We start from the raw sequence: 16,366 nt of genomic DNA on the forward strand, positions 1-16,366 counted from the left end.
TTCATTTTATTTTCATCTTCCACAGACAAGAATTAGAATCTATTAATGCCTTGGAAGCTTTTCCTTTATACTGTTTATACCAAATGCGGTCCAACACAGAGATAATGCAAGCTGCATATTTTAAATTTTCTAGTAGTCACATTAAAAAATTAAAAATGTGGAAAAAATAAAGATTAATGGTATACATTATGTTTCCAACATCATCAAAATATTAACTTCAATAGGTAATCAATATAAAAATGATTAAGATTTTTACATACTGTTTTTTTTTACTAAGTCTTAGAAATCTGGTGTGTGTTTTACAGGTATGGCACATCCCGTGCTCAATTTGGATTAGCCAGACTGTAAGTGCTCAATAGCCACGTGTGGCCTAATGGCCGCCCCACTGGACAGTGCAGGTCTGTAAAGAAAGCCTTGCTCTGCCAAGTCAATTACTAGCATAATTAAGATACCCCAAATATTTAACGAACTATAAGAATAAACTCTTCAAGAGTCTTCCAGCTCTACAGTCCATGGAAATAAATTGGCAAGTAAGTTTACAATTAAGCTAAACTATTGATTAAGACAAATATTTTTAAACATCTTCAGGGAAGGGAGAATTCCGTAACTAGTTCTGAATCTTGCAGTATTTCGGGTGGTGGAATTCAACTGCTCTTGTTTCTACATAAACCTACAATTCCATTTTTTCTCTCATTCAAATTGCCTTTTTCCAAATGAATAGAGCAGTTATATTGTCTTGTAGCATCGCCATTGAATATTTAATATTGAGCAATGCTGCTCAAAATTTCTGTCTGGGAAGGAGAATGTTAATTTAGATGACATGGACCAACCTTGACAGAGAGTCTTGGTTCTAGAGGGAAATCAGAGGCCATGTCTTCTTGTTTTGTTTTGATTTTTAGTATTTAGCCCGGAGCCTCCTATAAAATATTGTTCAGTAAATGTTGTTTAGTTGAATAAATGTATGAATGAATGACGGAATACAGGAATTAACAGAATTAGCTCCCTGACATCACCTTTGTCCAGAGACACATTTAATAAAGACTGTCAAGAATCCGAAATTGCCATGTGTTAGATGCCACACAGCATCAGTTCTGTGTATCCAGAGGAAGGAACACAAGTTTCCATGTCATAACCTTTGATAGCCTTTCTAGGTAACAAGGCAGTAACATGGCTTTCCTAAGTCATCACCCCTAGACCAATCACAGAGTGAGAGGATTATAACTTGTTTTCTTTCTTATTCACATTGTCCCTTAGCCAATCAGTATTCTATTTGCAAGTACTGTTATAGGTTAAGTTCTTTATATGCAAATAAGTACCAGGGTACTCCTCTTCTAGCAGGAACTCCTTTATGTCATCTTGAAATACAATTTCCAAGAATATGTTGCTTTTTTCTCAGATCTGTTATATTTTTCCATTTTTATAACCATTAAGTATTGTTAGAGTTTTGTTTGTGGCAGTGCATTTCCTGGGACATTTTTGTTTCATACATCTGTGGTAAATACCCGTTGTTTAATATCAAGGAGAAAGAGGTCAAGAAAAACCACAAGGAACCTTGAGTAAATGGTGGAAATACTCTACTGCCTGTGATAGGACGCCTACAAATGAAATTTATTTTGTGATGTAATTGCTACGTACCAGAAAAGGCTTGGTGACTGATATTCCAGCCTCAGTTTGAGAAATAGATTAGAGAAGAAAACAGATTAGAGAAGGAAAAAATTTCAACATACCTATTAATCGATGCAGAAAGGCAGACAGAAAAGAGTCAGTAGACCTGCCTCCAAAATGTCACTGAGCCTCATTTTCTTCATCTTTGAAATGGGAATGTCTATAACTATTCAATAAATAAAGCACCTCCACCAGACATGTTTTTCTGGATTGATTCCACTTATTTTTAATGTGCATATGATTTTTTGTTAATCAGATATTCAGAGCTCAGTAAGACCCTAAGTAAGACCAGGGACTGTTACAGTTAATACAATTCACCCTGAAGTCCCTTCGTTATTTCATTTGTGACTTTGAATAGACATCGTCCTAGGATGCCCATGGGTAAACCAGACTAAAAATACAAATCCCCACAGTTACTTAATAATACCAGATTACTTTCTTGGCTGTGAATTTTATGAATGTTGAGTTGATAGAATCCTGAACATCATTTGGCAGAAGATGCTTCTATATCAGTGTGCTCCGCCATCTGCTCTTTGGAAACAATCTAATGACACAGACGAAACACGGAAATTTGTATATTGTTATTGAATAATTGAAGACCCATTAACTAAATTTTTATGTGATTCAAAGATCCTTGGTAGAGTTTCTAATTTTGCTTATTATCTTTCCATATGCTTATTTTATGGTAAAAACGAATTAACTTTTAATGAGCTTATTTATTTTTTATAAATTATTTGCAATGGAAACATTGCTCCTCAATAAATTACTAGAATATGCTGATTTCCTTTTTTCTGTTTAAAATCTCGATTGATTAGCTTATACATTTTGGGTTCCTTTCACTATTATAGTAGTTATTGTCTAATGACGACCTTAAGTGTAAACATTGCTTCAGACATTTCAACCTGTTTTGATCTCCAGCTGCATGCGAATCAAAGCTTTGGCGAATTTAGTTCCAGGTTATCAGACTACAAGTTTTACAGCGTTTCAAGGCCGTGTCATTTAAGACATGAAGGTTTTATCACTCCCCCCCCCCCCCCGCTTTAAATTATGGGTATTATGAGTCTCCAGTAAGTAGCCCAAAGGCTTCAAAATGTAGCATTATCAATAGACAGGGGCAGGAGTGGTAAGCGTAAGCCACAGAGCAGCAAAACAGATACACTTTGAAAAAGATTGACGGGTCAGGTGAAAATATTCCATTAGTAAAAGATAACAGATGAGACATGAACATGATTTTATTTCAAACTGTACCACTCTAAAATATCCTGATTCTATCTGTGCCTTCTCCTGGACCTAATAACCCACCAAAACCAACACAGTGGGGATTACTCGTCCGTCAGACTGACAATACCAGAGCTGCGAGATTCTGGCAGTATTCACCTTGAGAGGAAGGAAGGAGACAAAGGAAGCCAGAAAGCATGGGAAGGGCCTGCAGGACTGGGGAGAGCCCATGAAAGAAACATTGGAAACAATGACAGAATTTTTCCATTACGGAACATTAGAGTGGGCTAAGGTTGGATATTTCCCTTCTACCAGGTCAGCTGGGCATTGATAATAACACGCAAGAAGGTTAGGCCCCGGTTAGCTGGTTTTTCATGAAGGTAGGACGTGTTAACAACAGAGTGCTCTCAGGCGCCTGTCCATAAAGCATGACACTCTTGTTCTCTGGGTCGTGAGTTTTGTTTTAATTTTTAAAAAATGTTTATTTATTTTTGAGAGAGACAGAGTGCAAGTGGGGGAAGGGGCAGAGAGACAGAGGGAGACACAGAATCCAAAGCAGGCTCCAGGCTCTGAGCTGTCAGCACAGAGCCCAAAGTGGGGCTCAAACCCACAAACTGTGAAATCAGGACCTGAGCCGAAGTCAGACACTTAACCAGCTGAGCCACCCAGGAGCCCCCCGGGGTTGTCAGTTTGATAGTAGAATTTACATCAAACAAATAAACAAAGTGCTCTGGCATATTCCAAAATGGTTCCTTCTTCTCTCCCCTTGTCAGAAACAATCTCCAACATACTATAAGAACTTGGTAGAGCTCTGGAGAATATCTAACCAACTGTGCACCTCCCCCCACTGCCATGACTGGGTCTCCTCAGAGTTTTTTATTCTTCGAGTTGTCCACACTGAGCCTTCGACAATTCATGAATTCCTACCCCAGCACTGGTTCTTGAGGTGGTTCCCACCCATGAGTCTCTGCTTGGGTACGCCACAACTCCCTATATTTGTCTGTCTGTCTCTCCGTTTTGGGGGCAGCGATTTGCTGTGTGTCTTCTCCTCTCTGACAGATCCAAGAAGAGTTGCTGATTTTTCAGTCTGTTCAGCTTTTTGCTTGTTGTCAGGATGAAGAGGTGACTTCCCTCCCATCGCGTCTACAGAGATAGAGAAAAAAAGGAAAGGAAATGCTGCCATGTTTATAAAGCAGACTGGGGGCGAGGGTGGGGGAGGTTATCATCAACCTGATTGTGATGCGGTTGCAAAATACAGTCTCTGTCATCTCAATGGTCTCTCCAGCCTTGGTCAGGAAGGCACAAATACATAAAGAACCCCAAGGATCATCACTGGTCATATAACGGACATGGGTGAACGGGTGGATCTGGAATTCTCCAACCTCATCCTAAAAGTCTGGATGACATCATCATCACCACTGTGACTTTGTCAGAGGGAGGTGAAGGCACTACCTGTGTGATGCTTGTGTGAATGGCACGGCTATTTTTGAAAGCCTTTATGAATATTGTGCTAACACAAGAATTTATATTTTTATTCACAATATTTTGGACTACAAATGACAAGTGTTTTATTTCTGGTTACAGTTACACAAGAACAATCTCACAAAAAAGAAAACAATTTGGCGAACAGTGAGTGCTGCAGTGCGCTCACCGTGGATGTTTCTTGTTGGGTATCTCTCTAGCCTTCAACCAGACATGTCTGAAGAAGAATATTCATTTTGTTTCCCTTCAAACTAGCTCTTCTTTCTGTTTCCTTCATTTCCCCCAGTCCTCCCTGGGGGGACATTTAGCATGAAATTCTATGGATTCTTTTCACTCTGATGTTTCTAGCATCCACCTGGCATTTGACTGCTGAAGTTGTCCTCTTTGAACTGTTTGCTTAGGCTTCTCCCAGACCCCCTCAATGGTTTTCTGGCTTGTGTCCATTCTGCACGTCAAACGCCATTTTGATTCAGTTCATTTCTCTCTTCAAGTGCGTACAGAGGGTGTCCTTGTTCCTCACCATCACCTGGCATGTGCTCTAAATCTCCCTCTGCGTGTCCTCTGACCTGGTCATCCACAACCTGGCTGAACATTAGGATCAGCACCTACTACCATCTACTACCAGGATTTGTTTGTCTAATCTCTGCCATCGGACTATAAAGTGCTCTAAGGCAGGTACCTTATTTGTCTTGTTATTCTCTGGAATGAATATTAATTAGTTAATAAATATTTCTTGTATGAATAAATGCTTGATGAAAAAGGGCTAGAAACTTATTACAGGTGGTTCTTTAAAAAGAGTTAACTGTTTGTTTGTTTGTTTTCCAGTTACCGAGGCTTAGTTGACCTTTATTACCTGGAGTTTTGCCAATCAGGCTTCTCGAGTCAACAACATTTGTGATGATAATTGGTGTTCATAGTGATTGCCCTGGGGCTGGACAAAATCTTGAACTGCCTTCTCAGTCATTTAAGAGAAGATCATATTAAGATGTTTATTTCTAGTTAACTGGTTCATTACATGTATCATCATGGATTATCCATTTTAAAAGAATTAAAATACAATAAAAAATTATGATAATATCACACTGAACATTAATTTTCCTTTGACGATCAGTCCATTCAACAAATAACTAGCACACACTTAATATGTGCAAGTTAATAGAGTTATTACCCAGGAATGTTCTACTCCAGTCATATTTATGTATATCTGAAATGCCTTGTGCGTCGATTGTGCCAGTAATTGGCATACACTGTGATAGTTCATCAAGTTTTGCCAACAGACGTTTAGCAAAATCTGGCTCTTTAAAATAGTGTATTTTGTAGAGCAATTACTAAAAAGTTGCCTATGACGCAACGTTCTATAAATCAAATCCAGCTCTGTGATGTATCTTCAAGGTACCTTCGAGCAGGTTGGCTGCCTATCTAATCGCACTGGTAACTTCGGTCTCTGTGGTGGTGTCAGTAGCTCCTCTCCCCACGTCCGCACCGCCCAGGAGAGGTGTAACACTAGGTAAGCAGATTCTAACTGGATGCTTTGAGCAGTGGTTCTCAAGCCTGGTGGCACACTGGGATCACCTAGGGAGTTTTAAAAACCCCTGATGCCTGGTTCCATTTGCAGGGATTCTGACTTGGCTGGTGTGGGATGTGGCCCTGTGTGCCTCTTTCCTGGCTCTAGTGCACATTGGATGGGCTCGCAGCCTCCCCCAGGGGACCCTGGCCCTGCGGTCCAGGAGCACCTTCTCCTTCAGCTAGTAGCTCAGGTGAGGCCGTGGCTTCCTGCTGCTGCTCCTCCCTGCGTTTCCTCTCTGTCCCTGCTGGCTTCTCGGCCCTTCCATCACATCTGTAACCAACTCTGTGGAGTCCATTCTCCCTTTTGTAAGATCTCAAAGGCCTTCCTCTTTTCCTTGTTCTGGTTCTCAGAACTTGGAACGTGACTGAGACAGCTGGCAGTGAAGACAGTGAAAACCGCGAAGTAAGCGCAAGATGAGACACCCTTGGACAGCCAACCTGAGTCCTGCCTGGGGGGCAGAAGAAGCCCAGGCGAGAGGGGATGGGGGAGTGGGAAGGACACAAATTTGGTGACCATTTCCAGACCATTCTTTTAGCAGCACACTTTGCAGATATTCCATAACACAAGTCTCATGGGAGAATGTCATGAAATGTTCTAATTTCATCATTTTCTGATGATTTAATTTCCTCGTCATAGGTCACACTTTTATTTTGTAAAGTCTATAGGGAAGAAATTAATTTTTTACGTGATGCCTATCTCCTGGTATGTAGGGTTGACTGCTTGTAATGTTTTAGTCCATATTAGTGTGGTGGAAGAAACGTAAATGTGAGTTTCTTTTTACGTTTGCAATTCCTTTTTACCAAACCCTGCTTTTGGCTTATGCTTCAAATTCATGACCAACCATAAGGTAGGTTTGGAAAGTCTCATCCCAGTTAAAAAAAAAAAATCAACCTCAACAACTGCCTGTTCTTTGTCTTGTGCAAGCAGGAGTGCTCTGTTCTGTATTACCTGTGTAGTCCTTTGGAGTTCTGTTGCCGGCTGCTGTGTAAACAGGAGGAAGCAATCCCAGTAATCAGAAGGAAGTTCAAGGCTGATCACATGCAGACCCATAGCCTTTTCTTCACACATGCATACACACACACACACACACACACACACTCACACATAACTGCCACACCTCCAGCTAACCTTACAGCAGCCTTCGTCCAACTGTACTTTCTGAAATGGTCTTACTGAACGGGACTCTTTTTCTGTTCCTTTGTAGACTCCTTCAGAAAGCGGTTGTGAGCAACTACATTTTACACAAAAAAATTGTCAGTCAAAGCCAGCGTTTTTGTTTTCTTAGGAACAGCACTGCTATAAGCAGAGAGATTGAACCCCGTTTACCTAGAAGTGAATATTAATAAACATTTGTTAAGCCCCATCTTAAAAGGTGTGCTACTATCACCATTTTACAGATGAGACAACTGAGGCTTACAGAGGTTAATACCATGCTGAATTTGAGGCTTACAGAGCAGGGGAGTGGAGGTAAGAGTGGGATCCAAGCAGTCAGGACCGCTCCAGACCTTGTACTCTGAATTTATGTCCATCACGTTTTAAATGGCTGGATGAATGCAAAGCTTCTCTAAGCCTGAGCTAATCAGTCTTGGGAAAATTAGAGGCTCAGAAAGACCCAGCAACTAATTTAAGTCATTAGTGACTATTTAAGGTTAGGTTCACATTGCTTTCCTAGGAAAGGTAGCCAACTGATTTACAAGGAGAAGAGAGACAATCGCTGGCTAAGAGAGCTCCACAAGGCCTCTAGAAGGAGAGACTGTAAATGGCAGATTTATAAGACAAATTACGAGATTGGCAATAAAAAGTGCATTAACCACTCCAGTCCAAACCACTAGTGGGTGGAAAACCAGAAATTATGGTTGCTATGAGGCAGAGCCCACAGTTACAAAGGGCCCAGGTTGAGAAGGACTCTGTGCTTGGGTTAATGTTCTTCTATGACTGTCTGGAAATTCTTCATCCACGCCTATCTTTGAATTTGTGTTTTGTGATGATGCTGTTTTGTGATGATGCTGTTTTGTGATGATCCAATGCAATATGCACATGGATGATGCACCAGGTGGCAGCCCGCGTGTGGATGGCAGTGGTCCAGCACAGTCCACGGGCACACAGCGGTTGGCCCAGACCTTCCGTGCACGCCTCAGGGCAGTTCAGCCTTCCCGGTGTGGCCAGGACAGAATCTGGGTCCATCGGTGGTGGGAACGGTGGCAGCAGGAGTGGCAACCACAGATGTGCAAGTTCAAGGAAATGTCAGAGGAAATGTTGAAATAACATCGTATAAATTCTCATGTAATGTTCCACTTACATGAAACCCATTTGTACAGACAGATAAATCTTTTAGAAGAAGTTATTCTGTTATAATCCTCAGTTCCAGATGTAATAAAATGTATATTTGATATAATTTATCAGAAATGTATCTGCATATATCTCCAATAATCCCAACAATGTTGTCACAGCATGTAAAATAGCTCCAGTAACAGATGCATATGCAGAAAGAGTCTTCTCAAAATTAGAAATGATAGAAAATATTTTTGTAATCTTGCAAGAGGGACTAATATTGTTTTATATATTTTTAAAAATTTTTTAACGTTTATTTATTATTGAGAGAGAGAGACAGAGCATGAGCATGGGAGGGGCAGAGAGAGGAGAAGACACAGAATCTGAAGGAGGCTCCAGGCTCTGAGCTGTTAGCACAGAGCCTGATGCAGGGCTCAAACCCACAAACTCAGCGAGATCATGACCTGAGCTGAAGTCAGACGCTTAACCGACTGAGCCACCCAGGCGCCCCGGGACTAATATTGTTTTAAATCAATAGCTATTAAAAATAAAGTTGCGGGGCTCCTCGGGGGCTCAGTCGGTTGAGCATCCGACTTCTGTTCAGGTTATGATCTCCTGGTTCGTGGGTTCCAGCCCCGTGTCTGTGCTGATAGTTTGGAGCCTGGAGCCTGCTTTGTTCTGTCTCCCTCTCTCTCTGTTCCTCCCCTGCTCATGCTCTGTCTCTCTCCTTGAAAAATAAATAAACATTAAAAAAACAACAACAAAAAAGTTGCTAGAAGTATGGATTTTGATGTTCCAATTAATTAGCCAAAAAGTCAGAAAAATCATACGATCGATGGAGATACCACTTTAACAAAGCATAATCATTATGACATTATATAAAATGATGACACCAAAATACCATTCTGCAAATTTGCAAGTTTGTGTTGTTCCTCGTGCATCGCTATTACTCCTGTTACTCTTTTGTAGGTAACACAAAACTTTTGAAGGAGAACTTTTTATATTTTAGTATCTTCAGTAGCACTTTTCCCTGCTCTTTCAACCGGAGCTTTCATTTTCATTTTGCATGGGGTCCTTTACGTTAGGTATCTGGCCCTGCTCCCAGCAGAAGGAGATGATACTATAGAAGAGACAAAGAGGATGAGGTTCCTTACCAAGCGTCCAAGTTTCATTTTTACCCTGATGAGATATATAGCTCCAAGCAGAGGGAGTGGTCAGCTCAGGGCTGGGGTTGAGTGAGTGCTGAGCCAGGTGCTACCTTCTGGCGTCTGGCCAGGGCGAGTCTCGCTTTGGAGGCAGCGTGCTTTCTCTGGTTGCCAGAGTAGCACATTAGGTGCTGGACGGCATTCCAGGCAGAGACAATCCGAGAAGAAGGGATTGTGTCTTTCCTTAGTCACTCCTCTAGTACAAAGCACTGTATGTTTTATGTGTATTTTTATTCTCATCTTCTTTTCCTTCTCCCCAGAATTAGCGCTGCTTCCAAGGGGAGAGGGAGATGGCCGAGCAGTCTGGTGTCTGTTGTGCTGGGCTGGAGAGCTGGATGTGGGCCTGGCTTTGCCCTTTGCTGAGACCTTTAGAAGCTACTCAAGTCTTTACTTCTTCATTGGTGAAGGATGCAGTGACAGCTGATGCATATTAGTGACACTGCTTTGACTCGTTGCTTTTGTGTCATCAGAGCAAATGTCAACAGCGGGAGAAAGGCAAAAACACGGTATAGGATTATTACAACAGTGCTTGGTCATGTACGTGCCCCGAACGGGTCTTGGGGACCTGCAGGGTTCTGTGGACCACACTTCGAGAACCACTGTTCTGTGGCATCGTTTGAAGATGACAGAAGCCCCAGTGTTCAGAGGAGACCCAGGAGCCCGAGAGAGGAAAACCCAGCAGAACACACAGGACAAGTCCCTACGTGAAAGATTAAAGTTTGAACCAAAACGAAGTATGTCAACGTAGTCAATTATGCTTCGTAAAGACTTTCTGCATGCTTTTTGAACTAAAACTGCTAGCAAATGAATTGGAGGGCAGCAGTGGTCACTACTGAGACTGTTAGTGACCTGGAAATTCACCTGGAAGTAATATCTTAAAACAGAGCAAACGAACGAGGACAAGATAATCAGGAGAAAAAAACTGGATTGTTGGCAGCTGTATCTGGAAGAATTAACATGTGAGTAAAAGAAGATTTAGAGAAGAGAAAAGGAACAGATGGAGAAGAGGCAATAATTAAACTAATGGAAGAAGAAAATGTCCTCAAGATTAAGAAAGACCTGAATGTGCAAACTGAAACTATTCACAGAGTTCCAAGCAGAAGGAATGAGACAAAAATGTCCCCAAAGCTAGTCTGGAAAATTCTTAAACTCCAAGAATGGAGAGAAACCATTACCAACTTCTAGACAGAAATAACTGATTGCTTAAAGAATCAATGCCATTCAATGTTTCATATGCAACACCTTAATTTTTTTTTTAATGTTCATTTACTTTTCAGAGAGAGAGAGAGAGACAGTGTGAACAGGGGAGGGGCAGAGAGACAGGGAGACACAGAATCCAAAGCAGGCTCCAGGCTCCGAGATGTCAGCACAGAGCCCAACACGGGGCTTGAACCCACGAACCACAAGATCATGACCTGAGCCGAAGTCGGACACTTAACCGACTGAGCCACCCAGGCACCTCTCAAATGCAACACCTTAAGCATAAGATGGCGGGTATCTGACCACTGAGAGAAATGAATTGCCACAAAGACCCTTTCTTCTCTGAGCGTGTCAGTCACCTTTCAGGATGGAGGTAAAAGCAAGTGTGCTGTGATCCAGACAGCGTATCAGTTGTGCACCTGGGACTCTGGAAGAAACTACTAGGGGAGGATAGAGCAGGCAGACCTCCACCCACTGCCTGTACCACCACCGAAGGTACCAGAGCACGGGAGGAAGAGAAGCAGTGGTGAGCAATGTGTGCCCAGATGGACAGCAAGAGACCAGGATTGAATACTAGCAACCCCAGATAAGAATTCTTAAAATAGAAAGGAACTATGCAAGGGTAATTCTAAGAATAATCTGGAACTAAAAGTGCTGAACTATTTAAGGGAAATCTAAGAGCTAGGGGTGAAGGAGGAGAAAAGCAATGAAGCAAAGCATTATGAAGATTTAATCGTGGTCTGGATAAGGGCAGAGTTGAGAATAGGAATGAAAATATTCTTAGGAGACTGATCTCATTAGTACAGGCTGTCTTGGCGAAGGAATAAATTATATCTTTTGTGTTTTTTTAAAGAAAATTACAGAAATGTGTGTTTTGTTATGAGCCCCGAGAGAGAGGAAGCAAACATTTATGGAATAGAAACTTCCAGCAGAACAACAGTATTAACACAATGAAAAAGACAATGAAAGGAAGTTTATGAAAACCAGCAAAAAATAGCAAAAGGAAAAGGAGACAGCAAAGTAAAGCAAGCTGAATACAAAGTAAGCATAAAATGGAAGGGATAAAATAAAGCACAAAAAGCACCATGAGGTCAAAAAAGGAAAAAGAGAGAAGTCTGAGAAACACTCACAGCAGGAGAAGCCTGAGGAACATGACAATTACATGAAATGTGGTATCCTGGACAGAGAACAGACATTTGATAAAAAAAACTAAGAGAATCTGGTTTGGTTTTTAGCTTAGTGGGAGAGAAAGACATTACTGTGCTATTTATGCAAACAACTATGTAATTACAAATAAGAAAAGTGCAAAGGACAAAAGGACTGTGAGACTGTTTCCCCAACTTAGTTTAGGGTATGAGGGAGGACTTCCTGGAGGAAGTGACTGAAGGTGAGACCTAAGTGTAGATAGGAGTTCCCTAGGCACTGGGGACAGGTGTGGTGAACACTACTGCGGAAAAGTTTGGAGGTGGGCAGAGGGAGAGAGGTGGAAAGTGGACCTATTTATCCTAAGCCTATAGCTAGTGTCTACTTTAAGGTGCAGTCACAATTTTTTTATTTATTAAATATGAATCTATTTATTTACTGACTCCTGAAGAACATGCAGGGTTTTTTGTTTTTTTTTTTTAACATCCATGCATTACTTACAAAAATAGTTGGCCATGTACTTGACCACACAGAAAACCTTTATCTCAAAAAGGTGATTCAGAAACCTAAAAAACACTGATGATCTCCTAGGAAAACATAAATTATTAAAATTGAAGTAGAAGTACAAACCTTGAATTAGACCAAGCACCATAGAAGAAATGATAAAGGTGATTAAAAATGCATTGCTGAAAAAAGTTAACAGGATTTGATGATTTCATAGCTGATCACTAAGCTCAACAGGCAAGCCATTCTGAACCATTTAAGACCCTAGAAGAAGACAATTCTCATTGTCTTTGTGAAAGCAATCCTGTTACTACAACCTAATAAAAATACTGCAAAAAGGTTGATGTCATTCTAATTAGATGCAAAATATTTTAAATGTGATATTAGCTACAATAATCCAGAAATATGTAAACAGACTAAGAAACTATGGCCAGTAGAGTTACTTGCAGGAATGCAATGTAGGTATCAGGAAATCAAGCAATGTAATTCATTAAATCAACACATTAAAGCCAAAAAATAAATGAACATGCCAAAAGATGCTGCAAAGCCATTTTGAGAAACATTCAGGAGTTCTTTCCTTTTTTTATTTTTAAGTTTATTTATTTTGAGAGAGACAGAGACAGCAGAGGTGGGGAAGGGGCAGAGAGAGAGGGAGAGAGGAAGAATCCCAAGCAGGCTCCATGCTGTCAGCACAGAGCCTGACATAGGGCTCGGACCCAGGAAGCCGTGAGATCATGACCTGAGCCAAAACCAGGAGCTGGCATTTAACCAAATGAGTCATCCAGGAGCCTTAGGAGTTATTCTTAATAATAACTTTAAGAATATATGTACATGAGGAACCCTTGTAAATATGATATAGACTACAAAACACCAGTAAACATTATCCTAACTAGAAAAACACCCGAATCATTTTAATTGTAATCAGGAACTAGATAAGATTGCTGGCTCTTGTCATTATTATTCAGCATTGTCTTAGAGGTTCTAGCAAAGATAGTAAGAAAAGATAGTAAAATCATTTTAAACACATTTAAAATCATTTAAAAACATTGGAAAGGAAAGGATAAAACTTCCATTTTTTGTTGGTAATATTATATTCTTGGAAAATACAAGAGACGTAAGAAAAAAGCACTTGAGATGGTAAGAGACAGAGATAGAAAAATGACATACAACAATGAATAGCAGAAATCACCTAAATGTGAACATGGGAAAAATTAATTTGTGGTTGCAATAAAATGTAAGGCAATACTGTGTGAAGAAAAGTATAAAATCCTAACAACAAGATTCAACCTAATGGAAAATCGTTCTATGTTCTTAGATATATCCTAAATTCTTAGATTTATAGACTGAATGTAATTAAAATGTTAGATCTCCCCAAATTCACTATACACATGTATATATAATATTTATAATACATTAATTATGATATATACTACAATTCCAGTTAGAATCACAACACTTAAAAATAATATAAAATGTTCTTAAAGCTTATTTGAAAAAAATTAAAAGTCCAATAATAAGATGTATAAAGAAAGCCGTAGTGAGTGCAGATATTAAAACATACCATACAGCCACTATAATCAAATAAATAGGGCATTGGGTTTTGAAATACATATGGTAGAATAATTGAATGGAAAATCTAGATTCCAAAATACACACTATTTTAATCTATCATGAAGTTTACATTTCATTTCAGTGTGAGAAGAAAGGTACACATTCAACTGGCTATTCATCTGGAAGAAAATAGAAATGTATTTTCTATTTTCTCTCAGCATTTAAATAAATAAATCCCAGATAATTGAAGACTTCAGTGTAAAGAACTAGATAAAAAAAATCGAGGAGATAAACGAATTATCTAAATTATAAAAGAACATGTAGGAGCCTCCATATACAGTTTAGGATTTGTGGAGAATGTTCTCACCCAAGACAAGAAACCAACAGCTAGAAAAGATTTAAACAAGGTCAGTGAGGAATTGTAGAGGTCAACATATATTTGCATCACAGATGACAGATAAAAAGTTAGTATCTTTAAAATGCCGAGAGTTTCACTAATAGGCAACAGAAAATAAAAATAAATATGAATGGATAATTTAGCCCAAAGTGGGCATAGTGGCCATGAGGTATGGATATTTAAAATCATCTGTAATCGGAGCACCTGGGTAGCTCAGTTAGTAAAGCGTCAGACTCTTGATTTTGGCTCAGGTCATGATCTTATGGTTCATGGGATGGAGCCCTGCATCAGGCTCTGTGCTGTCAGCTTGGAGCCTGCTTGGGATTCTATCTCCTCTCTTTTTGTGCCTTTCCCTCGCTCACGCTCTCTCTCTCTCTCAAAATAAATAAATAAACATTAAGAAAATAAAATCATCTGTAATCAAAGAAATGCAAATTAAAGTAACAACACAATAACCCTTTACAGCCACGTAATTAACAAAGACAATAGAATGGTAACACTGTTACTCTCTTTGGAGGTAAGGATGCAGAGGAAAAGGTACTGTTGCACTTTGCAAACTGAAATGTGAATTGTTACAGTCCTTTTTATTTTTTTAGTGTTTATTTATTTATTTATCTTGAGAGAGAGGGCACACGCCCATGAGCAGGGGAGGGGCGGGGAGAGAGGAGACAGAAAATCCCAAGCAGGCTCTGGGCTCACAGCAGGACTTTGATCTCATAAATAGTGAGATCTTGGTCTGAGCAGCAACCAAGAGTCAGATGCTTAACTGAGCCACCCAGGCGCCCCCTGTTACAGTCATTTTTAAACTAAAGTTTGGCAATATCTTCTAAAAATAAAAATTCACATGCACTTTGATCTACCAATCTCATTCCTAGGCAGCTATTCTGAAGAAATAAAAATACATACCGTAATAATATAATTTCACAAGAATGGTGTATCATGTTTATGACAGCATTATTCATACAGTTAAAATTCTGAAACAAGATGAATTCCCATAAAGAGAGGAATGGTTGAATCAATCTTTAAAATAAAAATTTTTAAATATCATAAAACATTATGCAGCCATTAAAAAGAATGAATTATAGCAAAATCAGTTGACTCCGTTAGGATTTCTATGAAGTATCATTGAGAAAATCTAACTGCAGAAATGTATTAACACTGCATTTCTGTAAATAATACTAATAAACGATGACAAAAGTATGTCATAATGTTGTTTGTGAATGTGTGCACTTGTTTACAAGGCTAGGTTAACACAGAGTACTGAGTGTGGTTTGGGAAGGAAGGAGGGAAGGAGGGGGAGGGGAAGGGGAAGGGAGGGGAGAGGAAGAAAGGAGGGACTGAGGGCTGGGGGAGGGAGGGAGGAAGGAAGGAATAAATGAGGGAGGTAGGGAGGGATCTGAACTATTTAAAAAGCCAGCATGATCTCCATTTATGTTCTCTTTGTGGAATAAAAACAAATAAAAGACTGCTGGGTTACCAATAGGCAAGCTTTCAGTCACTTTTTCATAAGACCTGACTTTTCTACCTTATTGTTCCTGTGGCTACTATTCTGTTAGCAATTATGTTGCACTTGGCACACTGAGGAGAGTTCTTTTTCATCTTTCCAGCCTATTAAATAAACAGGCACTCCATGTTTCTTTATCACTCCATTTGTCAGGTGGTGTTTGTGCCACATAAAAAGACAGAACATTGCACAACCGTTTTGCCATGCTTGACAGTTTAACGTACCTGCCAATTGGTGTGCCAGCTCCATATTTTAAATATTTTAATTAAACAAAAATAGAAATCTATACAAGTGAACTTCTGAATAGCTGCATTTCTCTTAAGTCCTCGGGTTATAGCGTATTAAGAAGAGAAGCAGGAACCCATGCCTGTAAAGAGCTTTGCATAATAATTCTTGATTCTGGGAATGCCCATAAAACCAGGAGACTAAATCTTCAAGGCCATCTACTCATTTGGGAAATAAAGAGCAGCCACAGGGCGTGTCACTGCCTTCCTCAGTCTACCTCAAATGCAATCCTGTTCCCCTTCCCTAGATTTTCTACTTCTTGTTGGCTTATTCCTTCTCCTCCTGGGCCATCATCTGCCTGGTTCCCTTGACTTTTGTCTTGTGATCTCTTTGAAGCCTTCCTTCTCTCCAAATCCATGGAGATCACACAGTTA

Source organism: Panthera tigris, chromosome A1, assembly GCF_018350195.1.
Source record: "Panthera tigris isolate Pti1 chromosome A1, P.tigris_Pti1_mat1.1, whole genome shotgun sequence".
NCBI lineage: Eukaryota > Metazoa > Chordata > Mammalia > Carnivora > Felidae > Panthera > Panthera tigris.